Below are 16,827 nucleotides of genomic sequence, written 5' to 3' on the forward strand. Positions count from 1 at the left end.
CAACAGTAAAAAGTGTGACTGACTTTACATATACATATACACCCATAAGCAAAATCAAAGCAGTTTGACAAAAATAAGGTACAGTAGTAGATTGACCTGACAAACAAAGGAAATGAAAAATTATATCTACCAGAACAAAACTAACCAAAGCACAAACTGGGAAACAAAACTAAAGCAAGGTGCCAACTGAGGAATAAAGCAGTGAAAATAAAGTTAACAAATATGTTTAGAGGAAAGGAAAGGGAGAAAATAAAGAAAGAATAGATATGCAACTTTAAATAGAGGTAGATCAAGAAGATTTATATACATTAAAGATTAACTGCAAGGAAAAAAGGAAAAAAGAACATTAGGAAAGGCAAACAAGGGCATAAATGTATAAAAAATAATAGGTTTTTAAAAATTGAAGGTATAAAAAAGAGGAAAAAAGAAAAAAAAAAGGAAGAAAGAAAAAGAGGGGAGGGGGGAGGATAACTCCAAAGAACTGCAAAAGCCTAATGTAAAGGCAAGGTTTATAACAATAAAAAACAGAACTGAGTAGAAAAGAAAAAAAAACTTAATTATATTTCATAGTGCCAATAAAATCAACAATGGCAACAGAGCAAGGGAGAAAAGGAAAAAAAAAAAAATCCAAAAGAATCTACAGAACAAGTCAAAACTTAAGAATAATAAATATATTTCTTGAGTCACTGCTGTCAGAGCCCTTTCCCTTGCTGGGAGTCACAGTACACCTTACCTCCCTAGGATGCCCTCCAACACTTTGCTGATCTCTGGACCTGCTGTGGAGGCAGCTCAGATTTTAATCTGGTCCTACTCCTGTGTGTTCTTGCCTCCAATGTCCACAGCTATCAGAGCTAGCGCGTTTTCTTTTGTAGGCGCTCTCAATGACCTTTTATATATTCCATAGACACAGAGTCTGCCTAGTTGATCATGTGTATTTAATCTGCAGCTTGTACAGCTGATGGGAAGGTTTTGAGTCTTCTTCCTTAGCCACACTGACCCTGGGTTTCAATTATAGTTGTATTTCCACCTCTGCATGTGGGTCTTCCACTGGGGTTTGTTGTTGAGGTGCCCCTGGAGGATGTGGGTTTGCCCCTGTGAGGGCCAGGTGTGGAGGTGGTGCAGCTGCTTGGGTTGCAGGGCTTCCTGCAGCATCAGGTACTCAGAGGAGTTGGCGGCTAGAGCAGCAGGAAATATAGTGATCTAGAAGGGCATGGCAACCAGTATTGGCCAATACGCTCCAGTATTCTTGCCTGGAGAACTCCCCTCCCTGACAGAGAAGCCTGACAGACCACAGTTTACAGGGTTGCAAAGAGTTGGACACTACTGAAGTGACCCTGTGTGCACAGATACAAGACATTTTTTTGCCTGTCACAGCTCTGCCCCAGTGAGAGTTGAGCATGAAGATGGCACAGCTGCTTGGCTTGCAGGGACCCTGGCAGCACTAAGTGTACAGGGACATGAATTGCCTCCTCCGCAGGAGTTATGGCCCTCTCAGAGTCTTTTTTTGAGTCTCTTGTAGCTGGTGATCAGAAGATCTCTTTGGCCAGTCTTTCTCCGAAGCTCTGCCCATTCAGGCATTTAGAGGGCTCCCTTGCCTGGGGTCCTTCTCTGTTGTTCAATGCGTCAGGCACATACAGGGGGTCACCCTGGCTGGGGTTCTACTCTGTAGTTCAGTGCCTTCAGGTGTTTGATGGGCTAGCCTCTCTATTGTTCAGCTGCCAGATGCTGGCTTGTGGGGACAGAGAGGCTATGGTGATGGCTCCACTCCCTATGTGTGACTCAGTAGTATTGCCTTGCTTCCATGGCTGCCTGGCTTTCTTCTACAGGCATTTCTGCCACAGTCTCCTCCCTCACATCCCCTCGATCCATCTTTCCTCAGTCAACAGCAGCCTTTGCCCTGGGATTGCTCCACGATCCCTAAACTCCAGCTCAAAGCCACTGCACTTTCCAGGGCACCTGTGTCCCTGTTGGGGGTATGTATGGCTATGGTGAGGACAGATTCTCATTCCATTTAGTCTGCCACAGATCAGCTGTTTCACTCTCAGCCTTAAATGTTTCTCCTCTGACTCTGAAAATTGCCCCATTATGGGGATCGGACCCCTGCTTCAGTTCCCCCACCAGCCAAGGGGAGGTCCAGTCCTACTAACACTCCTGTTTTTCCCCCTAGTTCCTTCATCCTACCGAGTTTTGCATGGGTCTATTTATTCTTTTCCACTGGTCAGGTACTCCTTTCTGCTCTCAGCGGGTGTTCTGCATGCACTTCTGTGTCTGAAGGTATATTCCTGATGCATCCATGGAGAGAGATGTACTCCACATCCAGCTACTCCTCTTTCTTGTTCTCGGCTAGTGAATAGCTTTGACCATACTTTGAGAACTCCTGCCCTATGTGCAATCAATGAAGAATAAATATTGTTTTGAAGCACACATGAAACATTCACCAAAATCTACAACAAGAGATCTTTTAACAAGTATTTTTAAAACTAATTTCATATAAAAAATAATGAAAAAGAACAAACCCAAGAACATGCAACAGAGTACACTAACAAAAAGCTATAAAAATGTTCAGAAAATAAAAGATATTCCTAAGAAATAAAGACACAAGTCTATTTTGTGTTTTCTTCTGCCTTGGTACCTAGCACTTTACTTTCTTAAGACTCTCCATTTATATAGGGTTAAAAAGGCCACCAGATTCATGTTCTGTTGATACCTTTTTACACATGTGTTTATATTGCTACTGAAGAAGACCTCACTATTAAAACTTTGGTAATTATATTTAAAAAACTCTTTACATCAAGCTTATCCAAATTTTGAACAAATTCAACACTTACCATATCTTGAGTAATGAAGGTACCAGTATCAGCATTCAAATGCCCTTGAATAGTCTCAATTCTTTAGCATTCCAGAATGCAAACCTCTTTGTTTAATTTATTGCTATTCAAAAAAAAAAAACTCTGAAAAAGATAAATGGTTCAACATTTACCATAAGATACATCCATGAGAAGTTATCAGATATTACACCTATTAAAAATGATTGACTTATGATGGCCCATCTAGAGTAATATTTTTGAAATCTGTAAGAAAAAATTCTGTAGAGTACTTTTGATTTTATAACATAGCATTAATTTCTATAAGTTTAAAAAACTTTTCAGCAAAAATAATTTCCTTATCTGGCTTAAAACATGTGAGAGGCAAGCAATTTTCAATACTCACATGACATGCTAGATTTTTTAAAATACATTTTTAGTTCAAAAGATAATATATAAACTTTAGTTTTAGAACATATAAACAAGCATATCACATATGGTGGAACATGAAATGGCTTTCAGCCATATTAAAATGTGATGTTAATTTGTAACTTTAAAATATGATATTTTAGGTCTGGCCATGATATCTGAACCTGGGGAAAGGATGTGTGTGCTTCGTCACTGAGTTGTGTCCGAGTCTTTTTCGACCCCATGGGCTGTAACCCACCAGACTCCTCTGTCCATGGAATTTTCAAGGTAAGAATACTGGAGTGGTTTGCCATTTCCTACTACAGGGGATCTTCCCAGCCCAGAGATCAAACCCACATCTCCTGCATTGGAAGGTGGGTTCTTTACCAAATGAGCTGGGAGAAAGGATAGTCTCTCCAATAAATCATGTTAGGAAAACTGGATCTTCATATGCAAAAGGATGAAACTAGACTCTCATATCCTACACAAAATTCAACTTAAAATTTGAATCCATAAAACTCCCAAAGAAAGTATCAGGAAAAGCCTCTTGAGGTTGGTCCTGGCAAAGATTTCACAGCCATTATGACACCAAAAGAAAAGGCAACAAAAGCAAAAATACACAAAAGAGACTATGTCAAGCTAAAAAGACTCTGCACAGCAAAAGTGAAAGTGAAAGTCACTCAGTTGTATCTGACTCTTTGCGACCCCGTGGACTATATATACAGTCCCTGAAATTCTCCAGGCCAGAATACTGGACTGGGTAGCCTTTCCCTTCTTCAGGGGCTCTTTCCAACCCAGGGATCAAATCAAGTCTCCCACATTGCAGGTGAGTTCTTTACCTGCTGAGCCACCAGGGAAGCCTAAGAATACTGGAATGGGTCAACTCAGTTCAGTCACTCAGTCATGTCTGACTCTTTGTGACCCCATGGACTGCAGCATGCCAAGCTTCCCTGTCTATCACCAACTCTTGGAGATTACTCAAACTCATGTCCATAGAGTTGGTGATGCCATTCAACCATCTCATCCTCTGTCATCCCCTTCTCCTCCTGCCTTCAACCTTTCCCAGCATCAGGGTCTTTTCCAATGAGTCAGTTCTTTGCATCAGGTGGCCAAAGTATCAGAGTTTCAGCTTCAGCATCAATCCTTCCAATGAATATTCTGGCCTGATTTCTTTTAGGATGGATTGGTTGGATCTCCTTGCAGCTACTGGAATGGGTAGCCTATCCCTTCTCCAGTGGATCTTCCCAACCCAGGAATCAAACCAGGGTCTCCTGCATTGCAGGCTGATTCTTTACCAGCTGAGCTCCCAGGGAAGCCCCTGCACAGCAAAGGAAACAAAATGAAAAACCTACAGAAAGGGAAAATAAATGTGTAAGCTGTGAATCTGAAAGGGTTGATATTCATAATATACAATTGGTAAAAGTTGGGATATGAGTAGTTAGATGACAAATTATGTTCATTTAAACTATAAACATATAGCTATTAACTATGGTAAGTGAGATAACATGAGGAATCACACAAATAAGGAATCTTATCCAGTATCAAGCTTTAGTAGAATTTTTCAAGATATAAATAGTCCAGTTGCCACACAGAGGTAAAGCAGCAGGAAGAGGCCCAGGAACACTGACAGAAATCCTTGAGTCCCATCTTGCCATTTCAGGACATACTCTGGCCAAAATTAATATAATTAATTGCTAAATAATTTATGCACCTACATTACTTAACAGAATGGATTTATTTGGGTCTGAAACATCTCCATTTTATACCCAGATAGTTACACAGCTCATTTGATATTTTCCAGGGTAAGTGCTCCCTCAGTCCACAGATTCTAGATTTGCTCACAGTATACATCCTAGACAAGCCAGCTCACAGTATAAATCTTAGACAAGCCAGCTCCATCACCATTAGTTCCTTAGCCAGGAGATCTGTCATTAGAATATTTACATGAACTTTTGACCATGTCAGATTGTTTCTTGAGGGCCAAAATGGCAAAGTGAAACACTAAATTACAGAACTGCTACTTATATTTTTCCATCCCAGACTTATTAGGGACTCACAGATAAATATTAGCACCTTTGAGCTTGCAGAATTATTAAAAAAAAAAACAAAAACAAAAACCAATTATCAGCCAAACTCTCAGAATAGTTGGGGATTTTTTAAATTATTGAATTTTATTAAAGCATTTTATTTTTTATTATTTTGTATCCTATGTTTTAATTAAATAATCCTCAAATAATTATTCAAGCAGCCCTGCATTTATTTTCTAGAGCCTTGAAAAAGCTTTTTATATGCTGAAGACCAGTTGAAGTGGTTTTGCTCTTACTTACAAGTCTGATTTTTCTAATATGTGAACCAAAGCACCTCACAAATTTTCATTTTTCAGTTTCTAATTTTTCAAAAAGGTTTATTTTAATTGCATTAGACTCTTCTCTAGATTAAGAATCCAACAAATTTTTGTTCCAATGCTGCTGCTGCTAAGTCGCTTTAGTCGTGTCCGACTCTGTGCAACCCCATAGACAGCAGCCCACCAGGCTACCCTGTCCCTGGGATTCTCCAGGCAAGAACACCGGAGTGGGTTGCCATTGATGACATTTCTAATTTTATTGTATTTAGTTAAGATAGGTCCTCTGAATTCATATCAAACTGAGTTAGTAGGGGAAATAGTCATAATAATATTAGTCATGGTAACTGTAGCCATAACAGAAAAAATAATTTATTGCCATTTCCAAATCTATAAATGTGATTATTTCTTACATTCCAGTTAGTGGTATCAAACACTGGAGTCTGAGATGAGCCTTTTGAAGTGGGTGAGATGGGAATCATTCTGACTCAGAGTCCTTCCTGGTGGTGCAGCCTTGTCAAGATGGATGCCAGCAGGGATTCTGGGAAGTGGTTGGACACATGGTGTCATTTTTTGACCTTTCCTGAACTCTCCCAGTTGGCGGTAGCTTATTAGCTCTGTGTTCCTTACCAGGACATCCTGTCATAAAACAACTGATGCAAATGGTTACTATGGTGCCTGGCCAGAGTGGGTAGTTTCAGTCAGTGTGCTTCCCCTAACAGAGGTGTTAGGAAAATAGAAGTAGTCTTGTTCAGGCTTCAGAGGCAAAAGAGCACAGCAGGCCTCTGACCTTGCTTCTGACCTTCCTGGACTGTCCTGACTATTGCAGTGGGTGTCAGCCACACCTGCTATAAGTTTGGAGAAGAGAAACAGGATAGATAGATAGGGAGGGGATTTTGGAATTTGTTAAGTCCCTGGAGCAGGTCTAGCCAACCACTCCCTGGACTTAGCAACATTCCAAGTTTTGCAGAACAAAGCAAACAGCATTGTAAAAAATTAACATAATACCAGAGCTGCAGTTTTGCTCCCAGACTAATAATGATACCTGTTTATGACCTGGGGATTATAAACAGAGAGGGCCAGACACAGCAGTCCAAAGTCTCACCCACACAGTGGATGCACTGTCTGGGACTTTTTCCCAACTGGAATTCCAGACTACTGTCACAAGGATACTTTCCAGCACTGTTTAAGTCTGGATGTCGGAAAATTCAATTCAGTAATATATGTATTGGTGGGCTGCAGTCCATGGGGTCGCTAAGAGTCAGACTTGACTGAGCAACTTCACTTTCACTTTTCACTTTCATGCATTGGAGAAGGAAATAGCAACCCACTCCAGTGTTCTTGCCTGGAGAATCTCAGGGACGGGGGAACCTGGTGGGCTGCCGTCTATGGGGTCACACAGAGTCAGACACGACTGAAGCGACTTAGCAGCAGCAGCAGCAGCAGTACTATTGCTCTCCTCTATTGTTTCTATTTCATTTTCCTTTTAATGTTAGTATATACTGAAAGTAGACTAGATAGTTCTGTAATATTTGAATTGTTTATTTGTATATAACGAGTGGTTTATTTTGTTAACAAATCCTTTGGCCTGAGATAAAAGAGAAAGCATTTGGTGAAACAGGAGGGCACAATGAATTAGACATTATGTCTAACCAGAAGATAGTATGAGCACTGTATCTTGTCACTGAGTACAAACAAAAGGACATGATCTTGTGACCTGTGTAGGACCTGGCCACCATAGCCACAACTTCTTTTACTTCCTGGGTCTTATGTCTCATTTGATCACCTCTCATTCAAAGTCACTCCGACCTTAGTTTCAGAACCATCACACTTCTGTTTTACAAATCTTCTCTTGTCCTCCTTTTCAAGCCTCTTTAGGCAAAAGATGAAGAATCAATACTTGTTGCTTAACAGTTGTCTCTTCTTTGATGCCCCACTAGCATCTAAAATAGCATCTCTGCTTACTAAAAAGCAGAAATGTTACTTTGCCAACAAAGGTCTGTCTAGTCAAAACTATGGTTTTTCATGTATGGATGTGAGTATGGACTCACATGTATGGATGTGAGAGTTGGACTATAAAGAAAATCGAGCACCGAAGAACTCATGCTTTTGAACTGTGGTGTTGGAGAAGACTCTTGAGAGGCCCTTGGACTGCAGGGAGATCCAACCAGTCCATTCTGAAGGAGATCAGCCCTGGGATTTCTTTGGCAGGAATGATGCTAAAGCTGAAACTCCAGTACTTTGGCCACCTCATGCGAAGAGTTGACTCATTGGAAAAGACTCTGATGCTGGGAGGGGTTGGGGGCAGGAGGAGAAGGGGACGACAGAGGATGAGATGGCTGGATGGCATCACTGACTCGATGGACGTGAGTCTGAGTGAACTCCGGGAGTTGGTGATGGACAGGGAGGCCTGGTGTGCTGCGATTGATGGGGTTGCAAAGAATCGGACATGACTGAGCGACTGATCTGATCTGATATGAGAGGGTTCTAGAACCAGGCCTCAGTATGATCACACTTAGTTTTGGGTAGGCAACAACAGATTATAGCATGCTGCTGCTGTTGCTGCTGCTGCGAAGTCGCTTCAGTCGTGCCCGACTCTGTGCAACCCCATAGATGGCAGCCCACCAAGCTCCCCCGTCCCTGGGATTCTCCAGGCAAGAACACTGGAGTGGGTTGCCATTTCCTTCTCCACTGCATGAAAGTGAAAAGTGAAAGTGAAGTTGCTCAGTCGTGTCTGACTCTTCGTGACCCCATGGACCGCAGCCTACCAGGCTCCTCCATCCATGGGATTTTCCAGGCAAGAGTACTGGAGTGGGGTGCCATTGCCTTCTCCTGATTATAGCATACCAACATGTTTTTGAAATAAAGATGGTACTTTTCTTCAGAGACCATAATAAAATAGTTAAAACAAACAGACAAAAAACTCAAAAGCTACAATAACTCCAAGGACAATAAGAACATGAGAATATACAATAGGGAGAGAATGGAAAATAGAAACATATGTGGTAAATGATGTTGGAAAACAGAGGAAACCACAACTTAAAGTAAATAAAGAAGCATGTAAGAATGAAGATATACATTTTAATTACATAGAATCCCAAGGAAACTCATGATGAGTATTTGACTCAATGATGCCAAATAAAGAGGAGGATAAAGCTGAAAATTAGAAATTAAAATGAAGAACGCGCAAGAGTTTACATTCAGAAGCCTGTTCATCCACCCTCATTCATTGCCTTAATGGAGAAAATGTGGCAATGGTCTGGATTACACTAAACAAGAGATGGAAGATTTCTTCTCTGTAAAACTAAACAGAGAAGTCTTGGGATTCACTGGGGAAGGAAAGATTTAAAAATAACATTTAAATTGGAAACTACTGTATCTCTACAGTTTTCCTACCCCATCTGCAGCAAAAGTTCAGCAGTCAGGAAGCTAAACCCCAGGAAAAGTTTCTGGACACACTGGAGACCTTGGCATCTACCTTGACTACTGCATAAAAATGCTGTGAACTGAGTGTTCCTTTCCCCCAAATTTCATATGTTGAAGTCCCCCCAAGGAAAAAATACTAACACCCCAGAAAAAAAGGTATTAATGTCAGATAAATCACATAATAAAATGGTCAATGACCAGTAATCATGTTAAAAATTACTCAGGTCTATTAACAATTACAAACAAAAACAAGAAAATTATTAAAAACTGCCAATCAGAGAAGCAAACAATTGAAATTACAGAACTGGAGCAATGTAAATAAACAAGCATTCTCAGACTTGACTGGTAGAAGAACAGGATGTTTTTCTGTAACTTGTATAGAAAGATATATACAAAAATGATAACAACAGAATCTGTAATTGTGAAAAACTGAAAATAAAGGACACCTAGATTATTAGATCAATGATTCAACTCTGTATTAAAGGCCTGGAGATATCCAAGATGCATCATTAGGGAACAGGCTGTATAAAAATAATTCTATTTAAAAAAATAATCAAAAGCACCATGTAGATGTGTATACATATTCATATACATATATATATATATATTTGCATGTATTGCATTTACTGAGTGCTTACTCTATAGCAGGCACCATTCTAAACCCTTTATGTATTTATCTTTCTTAATCTTCATAAAAATCCTATGCATACCATTACTACCTTCATTTTACACATTAAAAATTAGGCACAGAGATGACCAGGTAACTTTCACAAAGTCACAGAGACTGTAAGTGAATACAAAGGGGTTCAAACCAAAGTGCCTTGATCTCCTTTCATTTTCAATCTTCTCAGTTTCTCTCTGTATGCATCTTCCCTCCAATACCCTTCTCTCCTCTCTTAGTTAAATCTTCAAATGTCTGTTAACTACAGTTAACAGTGGAATAAGAAGAAAAACAGAGAATGGAGAAGGTAAAATTTCAGCCTATTGCTTGGAAGATAGTGTTACTTTTGTACATAAAATTTGACAAAGAAAAAAAAATCAGCGAACACACTGCAGTTTAATTTAACCAGTATGTATTTATGAATGGTTTGTGTGCCAGAAAATCCAACAGTCCACACACCTAGTAGCTTTGACTCTTCAACCATTTTAAAACATCATTTAGTAGAGAGAGGCAGAGAGCATGCGCTATAGAGAAAAGAGACCATGAAGAAAATGAGACTGACCCATCCTCGTTTATACTTTTTTTACCCCTGCCAGGATCCTGGCTTAAAAACAACAGGAACCTAAGAGATGGAGGTCAAGGCCAGAGCCAAGGACGTTTCCTTGAGCGGTTTACTCCCCTGTTAACGACTTCCAAGTTCCAACTGGTGGCCACGTCCCAGTTCCTCGCGAACCTGAACCTAGGAACCAACGTTTTTGGAGCCTCTCCAGAGGCAAGAAAAGGAGTGGCAACCTCTTTGCTTCTTGAGCCTCACCAGGGCAGCGGTCTCATCTCCAAGTCTCCTGCCCTCAGGCATCAACGTGGGGCTGCAGGGCAGGAAAACCACCTCAAGTGCCCAAGACCCGGACCTCACTCAGCTCACTGTATCAGTACTGCCCAGGACTGCTGCACAGGCAAGGTGGCGCACGCGCAGGAGTGCTGTGGCTTGTCCGGGATTGGGGAAGGCAAGAGGCGGAGCTTGGTTTCACACGGTCTGGACCCAGGGTCCCAGTGGCCTTGGGAAACGACCTCAGAAGCAGAGTGGGGGACTTGGCGAGCGGCCTAGCTGACCTAGTCCTATTCCTAGACCTTCCTATGCCAAATGGTCTCCTACCTGAAACCAAGTTTTAGGCTGAATTTCTCCTAATCCATCTCTTCATAGCACAGAGAAGCACTGGATCATGGCCAGAACCTTGGCTCAGGGATATCTGCCAGCATTTGGGCATATTAGAAGGGATGGTTAATAGAGCCCGCTAGCTGTTGTTGAACAGTAAGTATGAATGAAGGCTGTGGCTAGGCCCAAAACTATGCTAGGCACTCTGGAACACCAGAAAATCGCGAAGACAAATGATTTATCACATAGAGGCTAAAACCAGTAGCTCAGGCGTCCACCTGCCTGACTTGAACCTGCCTCTACTGTTTAGTATCTGTGGACTCCCAGGCAGTTCTTCGCTATACATCCCTTCCTCTAGCATCTCTGAATTTGGATAATGGTCAAGTTACAAGAGTTAGAGTATGATGTGTTTTAGTGTAACTTTGTTAGGGTCTGGTACTGCAGAATGGGTTCAATAAAAGTTAGATTTGTAACTTTTAATATCTGACAAAGTCCCTGCTTCTCCAGGCTCACTGTCTGGTTCCCATCTGGTTTACTTAGACAGATATTCCAGCAAGTCCTGGCATGGCTACTTCCCAGTTTCAGGAACAAGAAGGCAGTATTTCTCCTAGTTTAGCAGTTTGAGATACATGTGACACTAAGCAGGTGTCACCTGCTAAGTGGGAAGTGTCAGGAGATTCAGGGTCCCCTTGTTCTTCCTGGAACTTTCTTGACAATAGAACTTTCTCTTACTACCATCCTGGAAAGCATGACAATTATAGGGCTTTGACTACTGAACAAACACAAGGAAATGAAAAATAAACAGGAAATGAGGGGACTTTTCCAACTGGATAGAAGTGGTACATAAAACTGCTGAGTCATAGATTAGCAGCCTTCACATTGATAAAGAAGCTCTTCTTTCTGAAAGAGTGAAATAATACTGTATACACTGTTGACTCAATAGGCACCAATTAAGTGTCTTGTTCTTAGAGAACTTAGAGGCAAGAAACCTATAAGAACTTCCCTGTCCAATTCTCCATCGTCTTGTCTAGTGATCTCTTCTTTGCTCTGTGATCCACAGATCTTCATTCCCTTGAATGAGCCAAGCTCCCTCTCTCTGGCCTCAGGATTGCCACCTGTATGGTTCCGCCTGCCTCTAATGCCTCACCTCATCTCATACCATCCCCCACCCCCACTCCCTGCCAATACCTCCTTGGCCTGGTTGAATTTAGACTTCCTTCAGCTTTCAAATTAGACTTTCTTGAAAACCCTACCACCATCATCATCTAAAATGGTGCCTCAATCTCTCTTATATAACCATCATTTTAAATTAGAGCACTTAGAGTAATTATAATATGGTACTTAATTTTGTTTAATTGTCCATTTCTCCATTTTTGCTCTACTGCTTGGTATGGAGCATTGCATACTTATGATTTTTAAATGAAGAGGAGGATCATCTTGGGAACACCAGATTTTAGTTAAGGATATTAGGGATTCATTGACTGCCTTTTAATTGAAATATACTTGACAAATAATATTATGTTCGTTTCTAGTGTACATCATAGTGAAGTTGACAGTCAAATACATTACAAAATGGTCACTATATGAAATCTAGTAACTAACTATACGAAATTATTGCTGTATTATTGGCTATATTCTTTATGCTGTATACCTCATCTATTTCTTTATTTTATACCTGGAAGTTTATACTTCTCAATTCCCTTTATCCAATTCACCAGCCTCATGGTGCTTACCCTCTGCCAACCAACAGCTTGTTCTCTGTATCTAAAAGTCTTTTTCTATTTTGTTTATTTGTTCACTTACTTTTTTTAAAGATCCAACATATAAACATATAAGTTAGATCACAGAGTATTTGTCTTTCTCTGACTTATTTTATTTAGCATAAAAACCTTTAGGTGGATCCATGTTGTGTTGTCACAAATGGCAAGATTTCATTTTTATGGCTAAGTAATATTCTTCGTGTGTGAGTGTGTGTGTGTGTGTGTGTGTGTATTACAAAATTAAGTACCATATTATAATTACTCTAAGTGCTCTACTTAAAAATGATGGTTCTATAAGAAAGAGACTGAGGCATCATTTTAGATGATGATGGTGGTAGAGTGTATATATATCACAGTTCAGTTCAGTACAGTCACTCAGTCATGTCCGACTCTTTGCGACCCCATGAATCGCAGCACGCCAGGCCTCCTTGTCCATCACCATCTCCCGGAATTCACCCAAACTCATGTCCATCGAGTCAGTGATGCCATCCAGCCATCTCATCCTCTGTCGTCCCCTTCTCCTCCTGCCCCCAATCCCTCCCAGCATCAGAGTCTTTTCCAATGAGTCAACTCTTCGCATGAGGTGGCCAAAGTACTGGAGTTTCAGCTTTAGCATCATAAATGGCACCCCACTCCAGTACTCTTGCCTGGAAAATCCCATGGACAGAGGATCTTGTTAGACCACAGTCTATGGGGTCACAAAGAGTTGGACACGACTGAGCAACTTCACTTTCACTTCCAAAGAACACCCAGGGCTGATCTCCTTTAGAATGGACTGGTTGGATCTCCTTGCAGTCCAAGGGACTCTCAAGAGTCTTCTCCAACACCACAGTTCAAAAGCATCAATTCTTCGGTGCTCAGCCTTCTTCACAGTCCAATTCTCACATCCATACACGACCACAGGAAAAACCATAGCCTTGACTAGACGGACCTTTGTGGGCAAAGTAATGTCTCTGCTTTTTAATATGCTATCTAGGTTGGTCATAACTTTTCTTCCAAGGAGTAAGCATCTTTTAATTTCATGGCTGCAGTTACCATCTGCAGTGATTTTGGAGCCCAAAAAGATAAAGTCTGACACTGTTTCCACTGTTTCCCCATCTATTTCCCATGAAGTGATGGGACCAGATGCCATGATCTTCATTTTCTGAACGTTGAGCTTTAAGCCAACTTTTTCACTCTCCACTTTCACTTTCATCAAGAGGCTTTGTAGTTCCTCTTCACTTTCTGCCATAAGGCTGGTGTCATCTGCATATCTGAGGTTATTGATATTTCTCCCGGCAATCTTGATTCCAGCTTGTGTTTCTTCCAGCCCAGCGTTTCTCATGATTTACTCTGCATAGAAGTTAAATAAGCAGGGTGACAGTATACAGCCTTGACGTACTCCTTTTCCTATTTGGAACCAGTCTGTAGTTCCATGTCCAGTTCTAACTGTTGCTTCCTGACCCTCATATAGGTTTCTCAAGAGGCAGGTCAGGTGGTCTGGTATTCCCATCTCTTTCAGAATTTCCCACAGTTTATTGTGATCCACACAGTCAAAGGCTTTGGCATAGTCAATAAAGCAGAAATAGATGTTTTTCTGGAACTCTCTTGCTTTTTCCATGATCCAGGGCATGTTCACAATTTGATCTCTGGTTCCTCTGCCTTTTTTAAAACCAGCTTGAACATCTGGAAGTTCACGGTTCACGTATTGCTGAAGCCTGTCTTGCAGAATTTTGAGCATTACTTTACTGGCATGTGAGATGAGTGCAATCGTGTGGTAGTTTGAGCATTCTTTGGCATTGCCTTTCTTTGGGATTGGAATGAAAACTGACCTTTTTCAGTCCTGTGACCACTGGTGAGTTTTCCAAAGTTGCTTGCATATTGAGTGCAGCACTTTCACAGCATCATCTTTCAGGATTTTAAATAGCTCAACTATCTTCATCTGTTGATGAACATTTAGGTTGCTTCCATATCTTGGTTATTGTAAATAATGCTGTGGTGAATATAGTAGTGCATATATCTTTATGAATTCATGTTTTTGTTAACTTTAGGTAAGTATCCTGAACTGGAATTGCTAGATCCTAACATTCAGAAAACTAAGATCATGGCATCTGGTCCCATCACTTCATGGGAAATAGATGGGGAAACAGTGGAAACAGTGTCAGACTTTATTTTTTTGGGCTCCAAAATCACTGCAGATGGTGATTGCAGCCATAAAATTAAAAGACGCTTACTTCTTGGAAGGAAAGTTATGACCAACCTAGATAGCATATTAAAAAGCAGAGACATTACTTTGCCAACAAAGGTCCATCTAGTCAAGGCTATGGTTTTTCCTGTGGTCATGTATGGATGTGAGAGTTGTACTGTTGAAGAAAGCTGAGCACTGAAGAATTGATGCTTTTGAACTATAGTGTTGGAGAATACTCTTGAGAGTCCCTTGGACTGCAAGGAGATCCAACCAGTCCATCCTAAAGGAGATCAGTCCTGGGTGTTCATTGGAAGGACTGATGCTGAAGCTGAAACTCCAATACTTTGGCCACCTCATGCAAAGAGTTGACTCATTGGAAAAGCCTGATGCTGGGAGGGATTGGGGGCAGGAGGAGAAAGGGACAACAGATGTGGCTGAATGGCATCATCGAGTTGATGGACATGAGTCTGGGTTAAACTCCGGAAGTGGTGAGGGACAGGGAGGCTTGGCGTGCTGCGGTTCATGGGGTTGCAAAGAGTCAGACACGTGAGCGACTGAACTGAATGGAACTGATGGTAGTTCTATTTTTTGTTTTTGAGGAACCTCCATACTGTTTTCAGCACTGACTATACTAATTTATGTTTCCACCAACAGTGTATGAAGATTCCCTTTCTTCACATCCTCACTATCACTTGTTATCTCTTGTCTTGTTGATTGATAATAGCCATTCTAAAAAGGTGAGATATTTTGTGAGTTTGATTTGCATTTTCTTGATGTTTAATGATATTGAGCACCTTTTTATGTGTCTGTCGGCCATTTGCATGTCTTCTTTGGAGAAATATTTTCCAGGTTATCTGCTCATTATTTAATCAGATTGTTTTTCTTTAATATTGGGTTACATGATTTCTTTATATAAGTTGGATATCAGATACTTATTGGAGAAATTACTTGTTTTTTTATTTAACATTTACAATGATACAGTAGGAAGTTTTAGTAAAGGGCAGGAAAGACTGGAGAAGGTTTGGGAAGGGGAAGGACTGAATCATATTCAGGCCAGTTCAAAATAAACCAGTCAGATAACAGAGTTTTTGTAATTTACAGTTCATGTAATTTACAATTAACATATAGGCATATAGGAGTTGGGATTTAAAGTGGAGAGATAGCAAAATTAGTGACTGGATTGTACCAGGAAAAAAAAGGAAAAACTAGAGTGTGATAAAGGCACTAGAGATGAGAAGTTTGTTGTTTGTTTCCAAGTTTCAATTGGATTATCACACTGTTACAGCTTGTATAAACCCTGGACATATATTTTTGGAAAAGTATGTATTGATATATAACATGGAGTCAAAGTCTTCTCAAATTTGCTGTTCAAGCTGGGCAGGTCTTCAGGACCTGGAATTTCCAGAGGTATTTGCAGTTGTATGACCTGATTGTTGTTGACCTGATAGATAACTTTTCTTCTTCTCATTCCTGGAGCCAAGCCCTCAGGCTGGATGCTGGATCACATGCTCCCCCTCAGGCTGTGTACATTGTGAAGGCTCTGATTTTTAACTTTGTTATCATGAGGGCTCTTAGGCTCATAGCTTTACTCCCTAGCTTTCTGCCTCATTGGACACTCAGGATTTTAGAAATTGTCCACCATCGTGGGCTGACCAACCACTTCTAAAGTTCTACCCAAAAACACAGCAGTAAGGAAGGGATCAAGCCCAAAGGGCTTAAATGGCCAGATATGGCTAGACTAGATGAATAAAGGGGCAAATTCCAAGTGTATGACTATATAGGTACAGAGTGTTTTGTTTCAACAGTCACATTTGACTTTCAAATTTGTAGACAATGTATTAACACAAGGTCTTTTTCAGATCTCTTTAGATCATGGACAACTAAAGTAAGTCATTTGCTTTGTTTATGTTCCACTCTATAATGTTAATTTTGTTGTTAAAAATGTTTTATTAAGCTCTGGAAACTATACAATTTGCTTTGTGTTGTTTATCTTTCAGAATTCAGTGTGTAGTTTAGTATCTGTACTATAGAGAAGGTGTAGACAAATATCAAATACCACCTGTTTTTCCTTCAAAAAATAAAAAGATATTTTAGAGAAACTTAAGAA

The sequence above is a fragment of the Bos javanicus genome, chromosome 1 (genome assembly GCF_032452875.1).
Source record: "Bos javanicus breed banteng chromosome 1, ARS-OSU_banteng_1.0, whole genome shotgun sequence".
Lineage (NCBI taxonomy): Eukaryota > Metazoa > Chordata > Mammalia > Artiodactyla > Bovidae > Bos > Bos javanicus.